Genomic DNA, 21,235 nt, shown 5'->3' on the forward strand with positions numbered 1-21,235 from the left:
ACCTGGCCCTGGCCCCTATCACTAGGACCAGTCCCATCCCCTGGAGTCTCACACACAAACATATCCATCAAGATCCCTGGTGCCATTCCTTTCTGTATGTGTGAACACTACTGGTCCTAACCCCACCTACCCAGATGTGCATTCTGCCAGGTGCTGCTGAGGATCCACAACTCCAAGCCCCCTTTCAATTGCCATGGGCTCCATGTGGCTGTTGCTGCCAAGAGCCATGTAATTGCCATTATCACAAACTCTGCTTCCTAAGATAGCATACTCACCTGGACTGTGACTTCTTCACATACCTGTACTTGAAGCCCCATACCACTATATCCACTGCCACAAGTCACTCGAATACAGCCCCAAGTCATACCCTGACACACCCTTGTCCTGAAACTGAAGGACTTTCCTTATAGAAGTCACATGATAAAGCCTAGGGGAGCTAGCTGACAATGTGTTCAAATAAGCAGATACAATGAAAGTATATGAAGAATGTCCATGGGTCATGTTGATGCCCATGCCCTGTGCTATCACCAAAGGCCATGCAGATTTCCATGGCCTGTGCCACAGTCTGAAGCCATGTTGATGTCTGTGGTCCATGCTGCTACCACGGGCCATGTTGGTGTCATGGCCCATATTGCCCTAGAGGTCATGTTTAACAATGACCTGTGATGCTGTAAAGTGCCACAAGAGTGTCTATACTCCTTTCTGTCTCCAGAAATTATGTGGAAGTCCATGATGCTCCCACTAGCTGCAAAGGACAAGGGAATTACTTCTATAGTGGTACTGATGACTGTAGACTCATAGCTGAGAAAGTCATAGAGGCTTCTGTGATAACCCCTCCCCCACTCCTACCCCCAAAAAAGTAACAGTCTAAACAGGAAACCATTGAACAGAACTCTTAAAACTTGTGATAAGGATGCTGAATTGTAGCTCTCCACACTATCAGGGATTTAGGTAGGGAAGGATTCAGTCTTCTTAAAGGGGATTGCTGCTGGGAATTTAACCATTCTCCAGTGAATACTTGACAACACAAATTGGACCGAGTTCTTCTTCTCCTTCTCTTCTTCCTCTTCCTCTTCCTCCTTCTTCTCCCTTTTCTTCTCCTTCTTCTACTTCTCCTCCTTCTTCTATTTCTCCTCTTTCTCTTCCTCCTCCTCTTCCTCCTCCTTCTTCTCTTTCTTTCTCTTCCTTCTTCCTCTTCCTCCTCATCCTTTTATTTTGGGGGGGGGGGGAATGAAGTCACAAGAGTAGACCTTGGAGGATTGAAAGGTGATTGTGACCAGGCCAGGGTGTGTTGTGAGAAATATCCAATTAATCAATAAATATGTTGGGGAAAATGATATAAAGAAAGTCAGGAAACATGACAATACCAAAAAAATCATAGTAAAATGCCAGTAAACAACTCCAAAGAAATGGAGATCCATGAATGTTTTGACAGGTATAAAACAATTACTCTGAAAAAGTTCAATGATCTACAAGACAACAGAAGAAAATAATTCAGAAATCAGGAAAATAATGCAAAACCAAGACAAGGAGTTGAAAAGAATCCACATCTAGGAAAAAATCCTAAAATTTATATGGAAGCACAAAAGACCTGAATAGTCAAAGCAACTCTATGCCAAAAGAGCAATGCTGAAGACACCAGAGACCTCTCTCAAACCATACTACAGAGCCATAGCAACAAGATCAACTGACACAAAAAATATACACATAAAGGAAAGGAATGAAGGACCTAGAAATAAATCCACATAGATACATTTACTTAGCCTTTAACAAAGGTATGAAAAATATACAGTAGGAAAAAAGCACCATTTCAACAAACAACACTAAAAGTGACTTAAGTCAATGGAGTATTAATATTCTCACATAGAAGACTAAAACTGAACTCAAATCTCTTACCCTGCACAAGCATCTATTCAAAATGAGCCTAAAGTTTTAATGTAAAGCTTGAAATAGCTTAAGGACAACAGGAAAAACACTTCAAGATATAGGCACAGGCAAGAAGTTTTAGAAAGGGACTCTAATAGCATAAGAAACAATTCCAAGAATGAAAATACAAGATTGCATAGATTTTTTTTGTTATTTTGTTTTGTTTTACAAGACAGAGTTTCACGTAACTAAGGAGCCTGTCCTAGAACTAGCTTTTGTAGATCAGGCTGGCCTTGAACTCACAGAGATCCACCTGCCTCTGCCTCCTGAGTGCTGGGATGAAAGGCGTGCACCACTACTGCACGGCTGATTGCATAGTATTCTAAAGTTTCTCTTTAGCCAAGGAGACAATTAGAAAAATCAAATAAGCATCCAATAGAATGGTAGAAAATCAGATAGGGGATTCATACCTAGAATTCATAAAGAACTCTAAAAATTAACCACTCAGAAAAAGAAATCACTTAATTAATAAATGGACTAATGAACAAGTACACAGTTCACAAAGGAAGACAAACATCCAATAAGTATTTTTTAAAGTATTAAACATGCTTAGTTATTAGAAAAATACAAATGAAGATTATACTGAGAGCCCACCTCTTCGCAGTCATCAAGCAAACAAATGACAACAAATGCTGACCAGGGTACACAGAAAAAACAAACACTTACTGCTGGTGTAAACATAAACTGGTATTACAACTATGGAAATTAGTGTAGATGTTCATTAAAACACTAGAAATAGAACTACTGTATCACCCAGACATGCTTAAAGGACTCTAAGTCAGTATATCACAGAAATACTAGCATACCCATGCTTACTGATGCACTATTCATGCAGTAGTGAGAGTTTGACTTCTTCTTTTTCAATTTGTGCCCCCTTGATCTCCTTTTGTTGTTTTATTGCTCTAGCTAGGACCTCAAGAACTATATTGAATAGATATGGAGAGAGTGGACAACCTTGTCTTGCTTCTGATTTCAGTGGGATCACTGTGAGTTTCTCTCCATTTAGTTTGATGTTGGCTGTTGGCTTGCTATATATTGCCTTTATTATGTTTAGGTATGTTCCTTGTATCCCTGCTCTCTCCAAGACGTTTATCATGGAGGGGTATTATATTTTTTCAGCATATAATGAGATGATCGTGTGGTTTTTATTTTTTGGTTTATTTATATGGGTGGATTACACTGACAGATTTTCTTATGTTGAATCATCCCTGCATCTCTAGGATGAAGCCAACTTGATCATGGTGGATGATGGTTCTGATGTGTTCCTGGATCTGATTTGCCAGTATTTTATGTAGTATTTTTGCATCAATGTTCATGAGTGAGATTGGTCTGTAATTTTCTTCCTTAGTAATGTCTTTATGTGGTTTGGGTATCAGGGTAATTGTAGCCTTACAAAAAGAGTTGGGCAATATTCCTTCTGTTTATAGTGTGTAGAGAAATTTGAGGAGTATTGGTATTAGTACTTCTTTGAAAATCTTATAGAATTCTGAGCTAAAATCATCTGGTTCAGGTGTTTTTTTGGTTGGCAGACTTTTGATGACTGTTTCTATTTCTTTAGCAGTTATAGGTCTGTTTAATTTGCTTATTCGGTCTTGATTTAATTTTGGTAGGTGATATTTATCCAGAAAGTTGTCCATTTCCTTTAAGTTTTCCAATTTTGTGGAGTATAGATTTTCAAAATATGACCTGATGGTTCTCTGGATTTCCTCCATGTCTGTTGTTATGTCCCCTTTTTCATTTCTGATTTTGTTAATTTGGATAATCTCTCTCTGCCTTTTGGTTAGTTTGGATAAAGGTTTGTCTATTTTGTTGATTTTCTTGAAGAACCAACTCTTTGTCTCATTGATTCTTTGTGTTGTTTTGCTTTTAGTTTGTTGATTTCAGCTCTCAATTTGATCATTCCTTGCCATCTTGTTCTCTTGGATGATTTTGCTTCCTTTTGTTCTAAAGCTTTCAAACATTCTGTTAATTCACTAGTGTAGAATTTTTCCAGCTTCTTTATGTAGGCATTTAGACCTATAAACTTTCCTCTTAACACTGCTTTTATTGTCTCCCATGAATATGGGTATGTTGTGTAGTCATTTTTATTTAATTTTAGGAAGTCTGTAATTTCTCCCTTTATTTTTTTTCCTTGACCAGATTGATGGTTCTGGTGAGCACTGTTTGCTCTGCTCCTGTAAAGTTTGCTGACTCAGGCCTGCTCTGGCCTAGGATGTTGGCTCAGTCCTGCTCCTGTGGAGTTCGGTGTCTCAGGCCTGCACCTGCCTAGGTCACTGACTCAGTCCTATTTCTGTAAATGTCCCTGGTCTGGATTCGTTCCTGCTCCTGTGGAGTTCATTGTCGCAGGCCTGCTCCAGCCTATGTCGCTGGCTCAGTACTGTTTCTGTAAATGTCCCTGGTCTGGATCTTCTCCTGCTCCTGTGGAGTTCACTGTCTCAAGCCTGCTCTGACATAGGTTGCTGTCTCAGTCCTGCTCCTGGGGAGTTCACTGTCTCAGGCCTGCTCTGGTCTATGTCCTTAGGTCTTTCTTAAACCGATCACAATGACAAATGTGCACTCAACGTAAAGAAATATTCTGCATCATTTCTCCTAATAAATTATACAAATAAGTGTGTTTACTATTTATATTTTATTTAATTTGTTAGATTTTTTCCACTTTCTCTGCTTTGCTGAGTCCAGGGGCCAACAGTCCCAGATGGCCTTGAATTCATGATCATCCAGTCTTAGCCTCTCAAGTAATGGGATTATATACATGATCCACTGCACCTAGGTGTCTTTTAGGTTTTCTGACAGACTAGCCAAGGTTAGCCCAGAGTACGTAGCCTCCAAAGTGCAGAAAGAGTACCACCCCAATCCAGCACTGTTTCTATTTATTGCTATGATTAACATGAAAAATAATGGGCTTCATTTATATTATATTTTTGTTTTTGTTTCTTTTGAAATAGAATTTTCTATTAGACTTACTTTAACTTTCTATAGCAAACACTTGATTCATTTTTTCTTATTTATTCATATCAAAATTTAATCTTATAATCTTATCTTTAATTTTCCATTTATTGCAGCTTTATTCCTTTTTAATAGATGGCTTTTTCAACATTGGTGATTTCTAAATATTAACATGTATTTTATCTTTGTGATTTACCTGGGAATTTCTCATTAAAGATTTTACAGTTCTTATATAATAGATTCTTTATTTACTTAGTTTCTATGTGTTAGCCAAAATATGTGGTTCATTCCATTTTTGCATTAGAGACATTAATGAGACTTCCTGTGTTGCTGAATATTATGACCAATATTTATTTAGTTTTTTGGGGGTTCTTGATTAGTTCATTGAGAACCACAGTAGCAACATGTCTGTCTCATTCAGGCATCTATAACTTTCTATCTTTGATATTTAATCAATATTTTAATTCTTTTCTATGAACAAAAAATTGAGTAAATTTTAAAATGTGTTAGTATGTGAAATTCACTGCAAGCACCAACTCTCTGTTTGGCAATTAACCAGGATCCACTTCCCACACCCACATAAGTGTTGTTTGTCACTGCTGAACCCTAGCTTCCTATCTCTGTAAAAGAGGTTGAAACGTTGTCAAAGCTCAGGCCTAAGTTTCCATAAAACTGTAAGAAGCCGTATCTCTAATCTCAATTAGTAAAATAAAGTGATATAATTAGATGATCCTTAGAGTCCAAACTATCTTCTAAATTCCAGTTGGAACAAATAGTTTATTTGAGGTCCTTGCTTTCAATTCCCTAGACACCTATATCTAAATTAAAAGAATTTACACTGTATGAAAGAAAAGAAATACTATGTCCAAGACCTGGCTCTGGTATAAACCACCTCCATTACCATACAAACAATATCAATTATTTATCTAACCACTTACCTCACCTTTAAAATGGATGTGATGCCTCACATCTCGTGAAGTTTATGTCAGATAATACATGCAGTGTTTTGTCAATTGTGAAGTGGCATAAAGCATTTGTTCCTGTTATTAAATATTCATGCAGCATTGATGCCACCAATGTCTTGTGTGTTTCATAGGGTGTTAGATTTAATGGCATTGTTAAACTTGCAGCCTTTCATTAAACAAGCAATCACAGGCAGGTCTAAATAGTTAGAGCAAGGGATCTGGCATTTTGCCTGAATTACCTGTGTAATCACTGCCAAATCACTCTGATGAGTTAAGAAGACTAAGAGTTAAGTGTATCTCAAGGTTTAGGAAGAACTTAACAACCTTGAAAAATCTTCTTCTTCCCCGTTATTTCACAAAATTGAGAATGAGCAAGAGTTGCATTATACTATACATTGAGAAGAAAATGAAAGCATAGATTCACACAAGACTAGTCCATTAGTGTAGAACCAAGGCATGCCTAGTGACTAACTTGTCAAATGAGTTTCTTTGGAAGGAGTGAATCATTTGTTTTTGTTTTTTAAGGAGAAATGTAATAACCCAATTCTCTGATGCTTTGCTCTCTCTAAAGCTAGATAAGGAGCCCTGTTGTAATTTCCAACCCACTGACAGTACTAGATACAAGGACTGTATAATCTGATTTCCCTAGATACAGGCTAGGGAAAATGTATTCAAATGATGTATTCCTCCAACAGAGAATGATCCAATGTTTGTCTGAGGAAGCCATTATGTTCCTTTGTAGCTCCCGGGGAAATGATCAGTGAGGATAAGAGCTATAAATTGACCCCTCGACTAATAACTGAGATGTTGAAAGTCATTTTTCCTGCAGCTGGGCTCTTAAACCAAAACAAACCAACTTTTACCAAGAGATCCAAAGACTGAATAAATCATGTGCACATCAGACCCAGCTAAATAGCTGCCACAGGAGAATCTAGGGATCAATAGTACTTTTTCTTTCCTTCTTTCTTTCACTTTCTTTCTTCTTTCCTTCCTTTCACTGTGTAGTGGTTAATACTGTCACCTTGATAGACTAGATTTCTCTAAAAGATGCACCTTTAGGTGGCATCATTCCAAGACCCTGAGTCCCAGATTGACTAAAAAGAAAACAGTGAGTTGAGCACTGTTTTCATCTCTTCCCACTTCTTGACTGCAGAAGCAATGTGACCAACAGTCATGCCTTCTTCATCCTCCTCAGAACCATGAGCCACAATACACCTTTTCTTTCTTAAGTTGCTTATATTGGGTAGGTTGTCACCACAAGAACAAAACAATTAGCATAACAGTGCCTTCTGCCTGCTACGCAAGCATTCTACTGCTGAGCTACACACCCCGTCATTCAATTTTTTAACAAAAGTCCTTGCCTCAAAATCCAATTTTCTCTGAAAAGAACAAAGCTAATGAGGACAACATCACTGATTTTGTGGCCAAACTATTTTGTTTGTTTTTTCCTGGTCTTATAGCATTGAATTATCTTCTTATGTTTTCATAACTAAAGCTACAAAGAGTATGCATAACCCAGGCCTGGCAGTACATACTGTAGTCCCAGCACTTGGGAAGCTGAGTCAAAAGGACTGACAAGAACTTGAGGCAAGCCTCGGCAGTATATAGGCCATTCAGAGCTACATAATAAGATCCTGTCTCTGAAATAAGTGTGAATCCCTAAAATGGGATTATATTATAGTTTCTAGCTGCCTGTAGTTGGATAGTTTCCCTCAAAAAGATACATTATTCTAGCCTCTGGAATCTATAATTATGACCTTGTGTGTAAGACAATAATAATACTCTGCATGGAAATAACAGAGTTAAGAATATCAAAATAAAATCCACCCTAGATCAGCTCAGCAGGCCCTGAATCTAGCATATTCCATTACAGTAGACTGATGTGGCCTCTGTCATGTAAAAACAGAAGATGTTGGAGTCATGCATTTATGCGTCAAAGAATGCTTAAAAGCAGCACCAGAATATTATAGAATCAAGTTGAAATTTTCCTCTGGGGGATTTCCAAAGAACCTGCTCTTGCCAACACCTTTATTTTAGACTCTTGACTCCAGAATGATAAGGAAAAAATAATGGTCGTAATAAGAATATATAGATCCTTCTGGAAACTGGAAGCAGACAAGATCACCAGGCAAAAGTGGGAGCATAGTGGTGGGTCTGGAGTGGGGAGAAAGGGAGGGGGAGAGAGGTTCCCAGGTGTCCATGGGGATGTCCCAAGCTAGGGCCCTGGGCAGTGGAGGAGAGGGTTCCTGAACTGGCCTTGTCCCGTAGTCAGACAGATGACTATCTCGAATATCACCATAGAACCTTCATCTGGCGACAGATGAAGATAGAGACAGAGACCCACATCAGAGCACTGGACTGAGCTCCCAAAGTCCAGTTGAAGAGCAGAAGAAGGGAGAATATGAGCAAGGAAGTCAGGACCACGAGAGGTTGGTCCACCCACAGAGACAGTGTGCCTGAGCCAATAGGAGCTCACCAAATCCAGCTGGACTGGGACTGAATGAGCACGGGATCAAACTGGACCCTCTGAATGTGGTTGACAATTGAGGAAGACTGAGAAGCCAATGGTAATGGTACTGGGATTTGTCTCTACTGCATGTACTGGCTTTTTGGGATCCTAGTCTATTTGGATGCACACCTTCCTAAGCCTGGATGGAGGGGGGAGGGCCTTGGACTTTCCACAGGGCAGGATACCCTGACCTCTCTTAGGACTGGAGTGGGAGGGTGGAAGGGTGAGTGGGGGAGTGGGAGGGAAGTGGGAGGAGGGGAGGAAGTGGAAATTTTGAATGGTATTATTTATAAAGTAATAAAAAATTATTAGAAAAAATTAAAAAACAATTTTAATTCCTTGATAATTTTATATAATATATTTTGAACGTATCTGCCTCTCTCCCAACTTCCCCCAGATCTACCCTATGTACTTTTCACTCTCTATCAACCCAACTTTGAGTTGTCTCACCCCAACACCCACAGATTCCAGCTTGTGTTGCCTAACTCCTGGTATGGGCCTAACCTGGAATGTGTTGGACGTACAAGAGGTCATAACATTAAAGAGAACAGGCTGCATTTTTGTTGTTTTAAGATGAAGCATTATAGTTATTTGTGTGGGGGCTGTGGAATACAAATCTATTGCCTCAATAAAAGTGTTACTAATTGTGAGAGAACATTGTCTCTTCAGAACTCAGCCTCACAGCAGCAGTAATCTGTGGGCAGTGATAAAAATACATAGAAAGCAATTTGACAGCCATAGCACATCTATACATTAATAGAAGAGAAGATGCTATTATTCTGACCAAGAACCAGAGATTAGATAGCCCAGAGACCTATGATAAAACCAAATACTACTATTACAAAAAAATAAACAAAAAAGTAGCAATAAAATGACCCCTATTGACAATCTGCTATATTCCTAGACAGGTGTCTTGCTCAGCCATTATCAGAGAAGCTTCCTTCTGCAGCAGATGGAAGCAGATATAGATACCCACAGCTGGGCAATGTGCACGGAGTAAGAAAATTTGAAACACTCAGCCCTAAACAAAAGGTTACCATCGAATCCCTGCCCTTGGGTCTTGGGGAAGCCTGCAGAAGAGGAGTCAGAAACAATGTAAGAGCCAGCGAGAGTTTCCAACTCAGTCCAGCTCAATTTCTCCATGCCCTGGAGCCTAAGCATGTTATGTCTTCAGCAATACGGACTTACTGTCTGGTTCTACCATGCAACCAAAAGCAGTGGTGAGAATAGCCTTCCTGGTCTGTGGAGGCTCCGAGGCTTCCCTAGTCAACAACTTGTATGGATGTAATCCACCCCTGCACTGTGATTCCCTAATATTATGGCTCTTGAGAGTGTCTGTTCCTACCCATGAAGGGTGGTGTATTTGTAACTGAAGGTGTCTTTCCCATCCTCCAGTTCCTGAATAACAATTCTGAGGCTTAATATTAATTACAAACTGTTTGACCATGGTTCAGACTTGTTACTAACTAGTTTTTACACCTTAAATTAATCCATTTCTATTAATCTATTGTAATACAATGCCTGCTGTATGCACTATGCGCTATGGTTCGCAAGTTGGGCAAAAGGCTGGGGACTGAAACACACACAGAGAGACACAGGTCATTCTTGAAACAAGAACACCAAGAATGCCAACTTTGTGTTCCAGGGTAGCTTATATAGGGTCTCTTTGACTAATAGCCACACTTTAACTCTTAACTGCAAGTCCACCAGAAACTACTCTGCTGCCATCAGTAACTCATGCTCAGAGCAGCTGCAAGCACAGGAAAAACAAGTTGTTTGTTCAGAGAAGGCAAGGGGTCACAGGAAATTCAGGGTCCAAGAGTCTGCAGTCCCCAAAATCTCCCCCATTTTCATATAATTAGACCAAAGTTCTGGACTGGCATGGGTATACCAGAAATATAATAGCAATAAGTTGGAAAATGCCATAGTGAACATATTCATTCTACATTCCACATGAATAGTATTAAATGCTGGTGGTGGCTACAAGATAGTCACAGCAGCCATGTGGCTGATGGCAATTCCAGCTGCCACAGAGGCCACAGTGGTAACAACAGTAGCCACTACAGGCCACGGTAAATGCTGAGCTCAAACTCAAGATCCTCCTGCCTCTTCCTCAGTAAATCCCACTAGTGTGCACCACCATAATCATCTGGGGTGGCAGGTTGACTTGGGGACTTTCCACAGCTACTACGCAGGTCCTGCAGAAAAGCCTGCTGCATGCGCTGCAAACTCTTGGGCACCACTCATGCCACAAACTCTTGGGCATGCAGAGCCGGGACCACTGCCACCTTTGGCACCCACCTCAACCTCACAACCTCCAGTAAACAATCATTTAGGGAATTTGGGCATAGTTCCTCTAAACTACTTCCTGCTGTTTATTGGGCAAAATATCTTGGGTTTTTTTTTTTTTTACGGTGACCTTCAGAGGGTCTTGATGCATCAAACCACATTAGTCTAAAAGAAATCCACAGGTTCTCATCCTCTGTGGAAACAAAAGCAGAACCTCTTTTCCAAAGCAACCTATCCTTAGATCCATATTTCTTAGCAGTCCCCATAATCAAATGTCTTTCTCCAGTCAAAAAAGAAACACAATAATATACATCCTAATTATCTGTGCACATTTCATCTTTTTGAAGCCTTTAATTCACCCTCCCGCCTTCTCTTCATTACTTTCCTGCTGTCCAATCTTCTGGAGAGTGTCCCTTAGAGAGTCTTCAGTTCCCAGTCTCAGCAATGCCTCCTGTGGTGCCTGCACCACCTGGAATTGCTATAGGGCAAGAGTCTAGGCATGGAAAACACATAGACACATACCCATCTTCAATTCACCCTCACCATTCCCGAGGGCAATCTCTCAGGGTTCCCTCGTTCCCAATCTTTCTGGGAGCCTCCACTTCTAACACAATGCCTGTTTTTCATGCTATGTGATATGGTGCGGTTCATGAGTCAGGCAAGGATCTGGAGAGAGAGAGAGAGAGAGACAGACAGACAGACAGACAGACAGACAGACAGACAGCGATATGGGTCATTCTTGAAATAAGAATGCCAAGAATGCCCCCTTGAATCAAGAATGCCAACTTTATTGTGTTCCAGGGCAGCTTATATAGGGTCTCCTTGACTAATGGCCATGCTTTACCTCTCAGCTGCAAGCCCACCAGAAACCACTCCCCTGCCATCAGGAACTTGTGCTCAGAGCAGCTGCAAGTACAGGAAAAACAAGTTGTTTGCTCAGAGCAGGCACGGGGTCACAGGAAGTTCAGGATCCAAGAGTCAGCAGTCCCCAACACTCTATGTATTGCCATGTGGCTATGGTGTTACCTCACATCTTGCTTCTCCAACAGCTGCTGGCATCTCCTTGATTCCGCCTTCATTCTCCCTGTCCCTCTGCTTGGATTTCCTGCCTATCTATATTCTGTCTTGCCATAGGCCAAAGCAGCTTCTTTATTAACCAATGGCAATAAAACATTTTCACAGAATACAGAGTGACATCCCACATCATGTATTCCTTTCTGGCTCCTATGAAGATATATCCACAGACTCATTGAGGTTATCAGCAGAATTCATTCCCGTGTGGCAGTAGGACAGAGATTCTCACTCCCTTACTGTTAGGGAATACTGTCATTGTTAAGAAATGTTTGCATTTCTAGATACTCCCTAGTCTTTTTCAATCACTGATAAACCAGGAATAGCACATTGAGTCTTTATCAGACCTTAGATTTCCCTTACCTCCTCATCAACCACATCGCTCTTCTTCTGCCCTCTTCTACCATAGCTCGTGCCTTCTTTTCTGTGTTCAACAGCTTATGGGATTATACCATGTACACATCAGTAATGTAAGATATACTCTACCTGAAAGCTGCTGAGTAGAAACCTTAATTTGCAAATCCCCTCATAACAGCACCAGGATAGGAGTTTAACTTCTTGTCCATGAGACAAGAATGAGAATGGTTGGGATATACCTTTAGAATTCTTTCAGTCATAACTAATACATTCTAAGAAATACATTTCTTTTTTAAAAAAGAGGTCCTTAGGCAAAGGTTATAGCTACCTATAATAAACGGTGCTTATATTACTAAAATGAAAATAAGATATAGATTGCATGTATAGTACAAGGATTAAATGAGATAATATAAGGTTTTTAGCTCAGCTACTAGTAATAGATATTTTTTATCTTTGTCTCTTAAGCGTAAATTCCCTGTCCTCAAGGTAGGAAAGACTTGTGTTCTTCTATGGATCTGTATCATTTCCACCTCTTTCTGAACACAGTCTTGGGGAGATTATCAGCAAAAACTTCAGCCCATTCCTGGACATTTGTTGAGTACAGTACCTTATCCAGGCAACAGAAATCCTTATGGAATCTGAATCTTGGGAGGAATAATTCAAGCACTAATTGACTTATACTACCTGACATATTGCCAGAAGTGACACATGAAGCTGTACATATGTAAAAGAGCTTTCACTTCCCCAAAATGTTTCAAACTGCAGATTATTGCTGAAAGAAATAAAGACAAGCTAAAGTAATAGAAAGTCGTATTATTCCTAGATCGTGAAACTCAAAGTTCATAACATGTCAATCTCCCCTACATTTATCTATATAGTCACTGAAATATTATAAAAACCCTAACAGATTTTTTTGTAAATTGGCAAGTTAGACACAAATATCATATGAGGTACCAAAAATAGCTAAAACAATGAAAAAAGTGAATGACTTATATGTCTCAATCTCAAGAAATAAGCTACACTAATCTAAACCAAGTGATGTTTATTAAATAAAACCAAGATGTAGCTAAACTTTGGCTTTGAACTCACATAATTAAATTTAAAAAACTGTTAGATGAAAATATCTTGTGGCCTCATTACACTCCAAAAATAAAAGAAGAAGAAACATGTCATAAAGAGGGGGGGGGGATTCTACATTGTGAAAATTAAAGGTTTCTGCCCATAAAAAAGAGAACTTCATATTAGCTGTAAAGTAAAGGATAACAATGCTACCATCCACAGTCCCAGAGAGGCTAGATAACAAGGAGAGCCCTAAGGGGTATGAGAACACGTGGATTTCCCAAGCAAGGGGAAATTGGTCTCCTGGGTAGACTGGACACTGGCAGGGATGGGAACATGAGGGAATGGGTTGGGGGAGTGGGTGGTCAGGGAGAGAAATGAAAGAGATGTCTTTACTAGGGGCTGCATTTGGGGGTCAGGTAGAAATATAATGCAAGGTACATTCCCACGAATCTACAAGGATGACTCCATCTAAAACTCCTAGCAACAGTGGATACATAACCTGAACTGGCCATTTCCTGTAATCAGATTGGTAACTACCCCAATTGTCATGAAAGATCCTTCATCTAGTGACTGATGGAAACAGATACAGAGATGCACAGCCAAGCACTGGGCTAAACTCAGCTGTTGAAGAGAGGGAGAAGGATCATATAAGCCAAGGGGATCAAGGTCATCATAAGAGAACCCACAGAAACAACTAACCTGGGCTCATAGGAGCTCACAGTCTCTGGACCGACAGCTAGGGAGCCTGCATGAGACCCACAAAGGCCCTCTACATATGTAGTTACAGCTTGTAACTTGATCTATCCTAGTAACCTGTCCCTAAAGCTTTGGCTGGCCTCGTACTTAGCTGCCTTGCCCAACCTGCATACAAGGGCAGCAGCTTAGTCCTACCTCAATTTGATATGCCATGTTTTGTTGATATCCATGGGAGGCCTGCCCCCTTCTGAACAGAAACAGGAGAAGTGGAATGGAGCAGGGAGAATGGAAAGATAGGAGGGATGGGAAACTGCAGTCATGGTATAAAATAAATGAATAAATTTCATTAATAAAAATAATAATAAATAAGAGAACATAACAACAATGGGAAAGCTAAACAAGACAATATATGTTGCTGAGAAAAGCCGTTTTTAAATGCTTAGAGAATTCTACAGGGCTGGGGAGAGAGTTCAAAGGCAGAAGACTTGACTAACAGGTATCAGGCCCTGAATTCAATTTTTAGTACTAAAATAAAGAATATTAAGACACTCTAGTATGAAGGAAAAGAAGAAAGAAGAGGAGGAGACTATCTGAATAATTTATAAAGATAGCTAATAGGCACATTAAAAAGTATTCGCCACCATTAGTTAGCAGAAAAAAATGCAAACTAAAAAATGCTGCAAGATATCAGCATATACACAACTAAACAGCTAAGTTTTCAAATGAAAGTACCAAATATTATATACATACTTTACAAAGGTACTGGGTGATTTCTTATAATGTTAAACACAGTGTTAGCCTCTAATCTAGCAATTTCCTTCCTAGAGACATGCCTACAAAAAGAGTTATAAAGAATGTTATAAATTCGTTCATAAAAACCAAAATTGAGGGAAAAGAAGTCTACATTCATCAATAAGATACATTCATCAGTAATTAAACTATGACATAGTACAATGCAAACAAAAGAGCAAAATATTGATATCACAATAAGAGCTGGATAAGCTCAAAGTGGAGTGACAGGAGGTAGTCGAGCTAAGTGAACTTTATCTTCTAAGATTTCATCTGTACAAGCTCGATAATAGGATATGCCAACCCCCACTCGTAAAGATCATAAAGTGCTTGCCTCTAGGAGAGACGGGTAATTCCCAAAGATGCTCAAGCAAATCTTCAGCAATGGAGTAAATATTCTCTTTTATTATAAGGACCATGCTTGCCTGGGTACAAGATTTTTTCCAAACTCATCAAATTATAAACTCAAGATCTTTAAACTAAATATAGGCAAATTAATCTCCCCAAAATATTGATTGATTTATTGGTAAAAATTGAGGGAAAGAATAAATGCCACTTAGGCCTGTAATCTCTATCCTCATGCTACTTTATAGCAAATATTGCCAATTTAAAGTTTTATATGCTCTTGTCATGAATACTATTTTTAGTATTAAATTGCTCCCACACTCCATTAATGCCAATTTGATTTTTTTTTCCTCTTAGTGTTTAACAGTCCTCTGACTTAGCATCTTCTTCTATGGTACGCATTATGCAGGCACTATACTGAATTACAGAGAGCGGGCATTTCTAACTCGAATTTCATGGTGTAAAAATAAAGGCCTTGTTACTGACTCTAAGGACCATGTGAACAAATTAAGCCCAGTTTAATAGCACAAAGGGGAATGGTGGGAGCACTTAGAGCTTAATACGGTGATGCATGGTGTTCATTAGCGCAGCAGCGCTTATCAGAGGAGGCTTCGGAACCCAATTAACCGAACCCTGTCAAATAGATGCATCTGATTAATATGACTCCATTCTGAGTTTAAACATCAACATTAATTAGCCCCATAATTGATAGATTTCCCAGCCATGTAGGAACATTCATCATACTACTCAAGAAAGGTCTTTTTTTTTTTTTTTGCTGATATTTCAAGACAAGTTCTCACTGTGCAATCCAGACTGACCTCAACCTAGCTCTCCTCCTGCCTCCATCTCTGGAGTGCTGGGATTACATGTATGTGCCACCATCTATGCAAGATCTATCTTAATATGCAAGGCCTTTGAAAAACGAAAAGGCGAGACAGCTCCCCGGGGAAAAGCTCTTGCTACGGAAATCTGACAACCTGAGTTTAATACCTGGAACACAAGGTAGAAGGAGAGAACTGATTCTCAAAAATTATCTTCTGACCTCCCCCATTTCCACAGCTGCACACACATACACACACACACCAACACCAACAGTAACAATAATAATAACAATAATTAGTTATTGTTAACAAGAATTAAATTTTAAGTAAAAGAATTCTATAAATTTAAAACTTTTCCTTGCACAAATATTTTCCAAGATAAAGGAAATTAATTATTGCAAAACGTATGAAGTTAGATAACCCAGGACAGCAGAATTGCATTTCTCCCCTTTCTTCACTAGGAAGCAGAATCTTTACTTGTAAAGTAGTTAAGTTCAGCCTAACTACTTGTAAACTTGGCTTCATATTCTCTTGCAAGAGGACCATACCACCACGACAACTCAACTTCCAAACAGTTAAAAATAGAACACTCATACACACATCAAATAAAAATGCATCAAATATCTCATTCTAGTTCACATTCATTGATGTGCCTGTGGGTGTTGGGGCTGAGTCAATGGAGACCATGAGACACAGATATAGTCAGGTAAAGGAGCGCTAAGCTAAATCTGCCAAGGGATGCAACCCTGCTGATCTTCCTATACATCATAATATATGGAGTTATCTTTACTGCCTCAGAGAAATCAATTGTACCCAACTGGATAAAATTTAGTTGTATTCTTAGAGAGAGGAGGTACATTCCTCAGATGAGAATCCATTATGATGGTGATAGCTTTGCAAGTTTAAGATCTATCCCCATGGAACTATAAGGCTGCCTCATTTAGGAGATGCAGCATAAACTACTGCCCACTGGTCAAATCTAACTCACAATCAGTTTTTGTATAGCCAGTAAAGTAATAATGACTCTTCCATTTTAAAAAAAAAAAAGATACAAAAGAAAGACAAAAGAAAATTTACCAAATATTATATATGTGCATACATGTGTATGTATATGTATGCATACTGATATACACATACCATGCCAAGTCTAAAACATTTACCATCTGGTACCTTACCAAGGCAGCCTTCTCACCCAGGCCCAGTCCACAGACAGCCTGTATCTCTGTAGACCTGGATCGTCCACAGAGACTCTGCCCCCACGATATTTGTGCTACAGTGCAATAAAGCATCCATCTCTTTTGCCTGTTTTCAAGTTTGTAGTAATTTTTTGTCACACATTCTTCCATGTTCTCTGCCTGAAGAGAACAGAAAGTTCTCTTCTTTTATTATGAAGGGTGATTTAATTAATGATAGAGCCACATGGGGTCAAGACGATGACAGGGAAACTCACAAAAACTGCCGACCTGAGCTTGGAAGAACTCGCTAAATCCAGACAGACAGCTGGGAAACCTGTATAGGATCAAACTAGGTCCTCTGACTGTGGGTGAGAGTTGTGTGACTTGGGCAATTTGTGGGGCCACTGGCAGTGGAACCAGTATTTATCTCTAGTGTATGAACTGGCTCTTTGGAGCCCCTTCCCTGTAGAGGAACATCTTGCTCCCCCTAGATACAGTGGGGAGGACCTTGGTCCTGCTTCAAGTGATGTGAGAGACTTTACTGACTCCCCATGGGAGGCCTCATCTTCCTTGAGAAGTGAATGAAGGTGGAGTGTTGGACTAGAAGTCCAAACATCAGGGAGGAGTTGCTCCAGACACCACTCACAAAGCCTCAATTGATGCAAAAGCAAGAGGATTTTTATTCTGTCATGACAGGCCCCTTCAGGTTCAGGATATGAAGGACCTCGATAGCTGTTACAGTCCATGTTTTAAAGCAAAAAGCCACAGACACAAGGGCGGGGGGGGGGGGCTGTAGGTTGTTTTCCAACTTATTGGATTGGCTTATTCAAAGGGTTACTAGCAATGATTGGTCTATTCCAGGGCAGGAGAATAGCTGCATGATCGGGTAGATAAAGGAGAGCATCTGTGGTCCATCCTGAGCTTGATCCAGAGACTAAATCAATACATCAGGAACTGAGTCAACATCTGTGGGTTGTCTTTGCCTCAATTTCCAGAATGGAGTTAAGTTTGAAGATTATTCACAAGGACACAGGGGTCGAGCAGTCCAGTGTGTGGTTATTCACAAGGACACAGGAGGATGAGCAGTCCAGCATGTGTGTGTGGGGGCAACTGTCCCGTTTCCAAGAGAGAGTGAGTGTAAGGTTTTAGAAAAATGTCTTAGGGTTGAGGGGGCTTAGAAATGCATTTAGAGTCTTTTAGGGGGTGGGGAACGTGGAGGGTGTGGAATGGGGGAGGGAGAGGGAACTGGGACTGGTATGTAAAATTTAAAAATATATTGTTTTTAAAAAATAAAATAAAAATCTGAATGCAGGATGGATGTTTTAGAAGCTTTACAACCTCACAATCCCACAAGCACCTTTTTCTAAATGCTATCTAAACCACAAAGACCTGGTATAATAATAAATCAATAAAATGTATTGAACCTTTTCAACGTACCAGGCCTGTCCTAGGTGCTAACATACTTTTCCAACTCACAAATCTAAGACATGTTATGATTATCCCAGGTGCAGATGGAGAAACTAAGAATCCAAGCTTAGCGACTTGTTCAAGATGGCGGCCGGAAGCCAAGCCCTCCTTTAATCTGCAGAAATCAGAGTTGTGCCCTTCATCTCGTCCTCTCTTCTAAAGTTGGATCGTGTAATGGCTTTCAAATAGAAATCATTTTGGCTAAATGTAGATGGCCAAGAATTAAAATTTTCATAAGCGAAGCACCGGGAGTAAATTGCCGCACAGGTCAGCCATGCAATTTCAGTGATATATTTTTAGGCCCACTGTATGCTCACAGACAGGGCCTGTTTGTTTGCCTTTTCCTGCGATATCAGATTTTGAAATTGCTTCCTTGGTTCAAAAGTGCCAAAGCCATTTGTGTTATGTCAGTTGCAAAACAAATTCAAGAAATCCTGAGGAATCTAATAATCATGTGTCAACCACAGATGAGGGCTACATTTTTCATTCCTATGAATAATGCATTTTTAATGAGACCATTTCACTCCTCAAATTTAAAAATGGTAGCCTGCATCTTCCTTCCTATTCCACGGTTCTGTTCCGTGTGGTCACTTGCCTGCGTTTGGCAGTCACTTCAGGATGCACAGATGAGAGACGTCCAGCAGACAGGCATGAGCATTCAGGGTCACTCAGTACTCATTCACCGTCAGAAAAATCTTTCCACCTTCAGAGAGAGATCGTGTTCTCACTTACAATAACCCATGTGCTTGCTCTGTTAAAATACACAATTTTCCATTTGTTCCAGGCGTTGGTCCCCATCGATGTCTAGCATGGGGTAAAGTGCCCCACAATATAAGCCAGTCTTGCCTCAGTAATCTTGTCAGAATTCCTCAGTAGAACTTCTAACGTGGCCCACTCTTCAAAGTGACATAACAAGCAATGAGCCATCGAGCAATTCGGCTGGAAATTCAAGCTTCAGAAGTGTATCCTTAGGCATTTTACGTGTCTTTAAATGTAAGGATAGAAGAGGAAAATAGCTTTTAGTTATATCTACACCAGGTGGCAAGAAAGAGGCTTCGCCAGACATCAAAATGCAAGTTCTGTGACTCTAAGTAACGCCTTTTTTGAGTGTTATATGGAAGAAAAATTTATTAAAAAGTGGCCACATATAGTCAAGATGGGAAACGCGCGGCAATCAACTAGCAATGTCTGCTGTTACCCCAGGGGTGGGATTGGCAGTCTGTGTCCCATCACATCTTCATTCTTCCAGAGCCATAAGTGTTTAAAAGCTTATCTGTAGTTGTCCAGCATGTTTCCCCATTCATAGGGACAGTTTCTGAAGTGTCTTTCAGTAACTGATAACACTGAACAGCTACGGTGACTCTCAGCATCTCTCCGCTTTGGATCACTCTCCAGAAAAGGGACCACAGTTCTTTGCCAATATCCCAAGAAACCCATACTATGTTTACATATTTATTGTTCCAGGCCCACCTCCATAAAATTGTCGTCACACAAATGGATGTCTCTCTAAAAGTAATAGTTGTTCTTTCCTACCCTTGCTGAGAGTTTAGGAATTGAATGCTATTAAATGACCACCTGATCACATCTTTCCATCACCCCAGAATGAAATCAGTGGCTTTTTACCAAGTACATGGTCAGCAGCACTGAGAGACTTGTTCAAGAAAAACAGCATAGCCCTGCAGCATGAATTCAAAGACCGCATCCAATTATGAGGTAGAAATCACTGCCTTTTTCTGTCTGGTACCTCACTAAAGCTTGAAAATAATAGCTGTCCTGGTCGTTAGCATTCATTCTCCTGTCTCCCCTTATCACCCTGGAGTGCTTTGGTAAGAAAAACAACACTATAGATTGATGTTAGCAGAGACCTAGGTACAAGTGGTGTTTTATTCATTAAAGAAAAGTAAAAGAGATGCCCACCACCATTGGGCCAGCCAGATCTTGTCTTCTTATTGAACTCTGCACACAGAAAGAAAAAGAGGATGGTCACAAACCACACCCCCTTTGGTTTCTTTTCTATTTCTTATGATGTTCTTTCCTTTTTACATTTCTCAGCTTTCCTTTCTTTTGTTGACTTTGTGCTTTTCTTCGTCCTCCCCTTCTTCCTTGTCTTTACTTTTTCACCTTGGTTCTTTCTCTCTTCTTCTTCACTTCACTTCTCTTTTTATTTTTATTTTTCTTTTTATGACAAAGCTAACTATTGCTAAGTATAGGAATTTGCATGAGAATCTCTAGCGCATTTGAGCACCTGGTCCCCAGCTCTTGGTGCTGTTTGGGAGGGCTAAGGGTGTGGCCTTGTTGAAGGAAGTAAGATACTGAAGGCAGGCTTTGGAAGTATAAGAACTATTTCAAGTTTGCATTCCCTGCTTTGTACTTATAGTTCAAGATGTGAATTCTCATATTCCTGCTTTGGCCCTCATGCCTTTGCTCCACCATCATGGTTTCTAACCCACTGCAACCACAAACGCAAACTCGTTCTTGTACAGGTTGCTTTGTACATGGTGTTTTATCACAGCAATAGAAAAACAATTGATACACAAGGCATTAATAGTCAGAGTTCTTTGGGTATATACCCAAAAGTAGTATACCTGGGTCTTGAAGTAGATTGATTCTCATTTTCTGAGAAACCAACATATTGATTTCCATAGTGGCTGGACAAGTTTGAACTCCTACCAGCAATGGAGAAGTGTTCCCCTTGTCCCATAGCCTTGCCTTCAGGAGCTGTCACTTGTAATTTTAATGTTTAGCCATTCTGACAGGTGTAAGATGAAATCTGAAGGGAGTTTTGACTTGCATTTCCCTGATGGTTAAGGACATGGA

Source organism: Microtus pennsylvanicus, chromosome 8 (assembly GCF_037038515.1).
Source record: "Microtus pennsylvanicus isolate mMicPen1 chromosome 8, mMicPen1.hap1, whole genome shotgun sequence".
Classification (NCBI taxonomy): Eukaryota; Metazoa; Chordata; class Mammalia; order Rodentia; family Cricetidae; genus Microtus; species Microtus pennsylvanicus.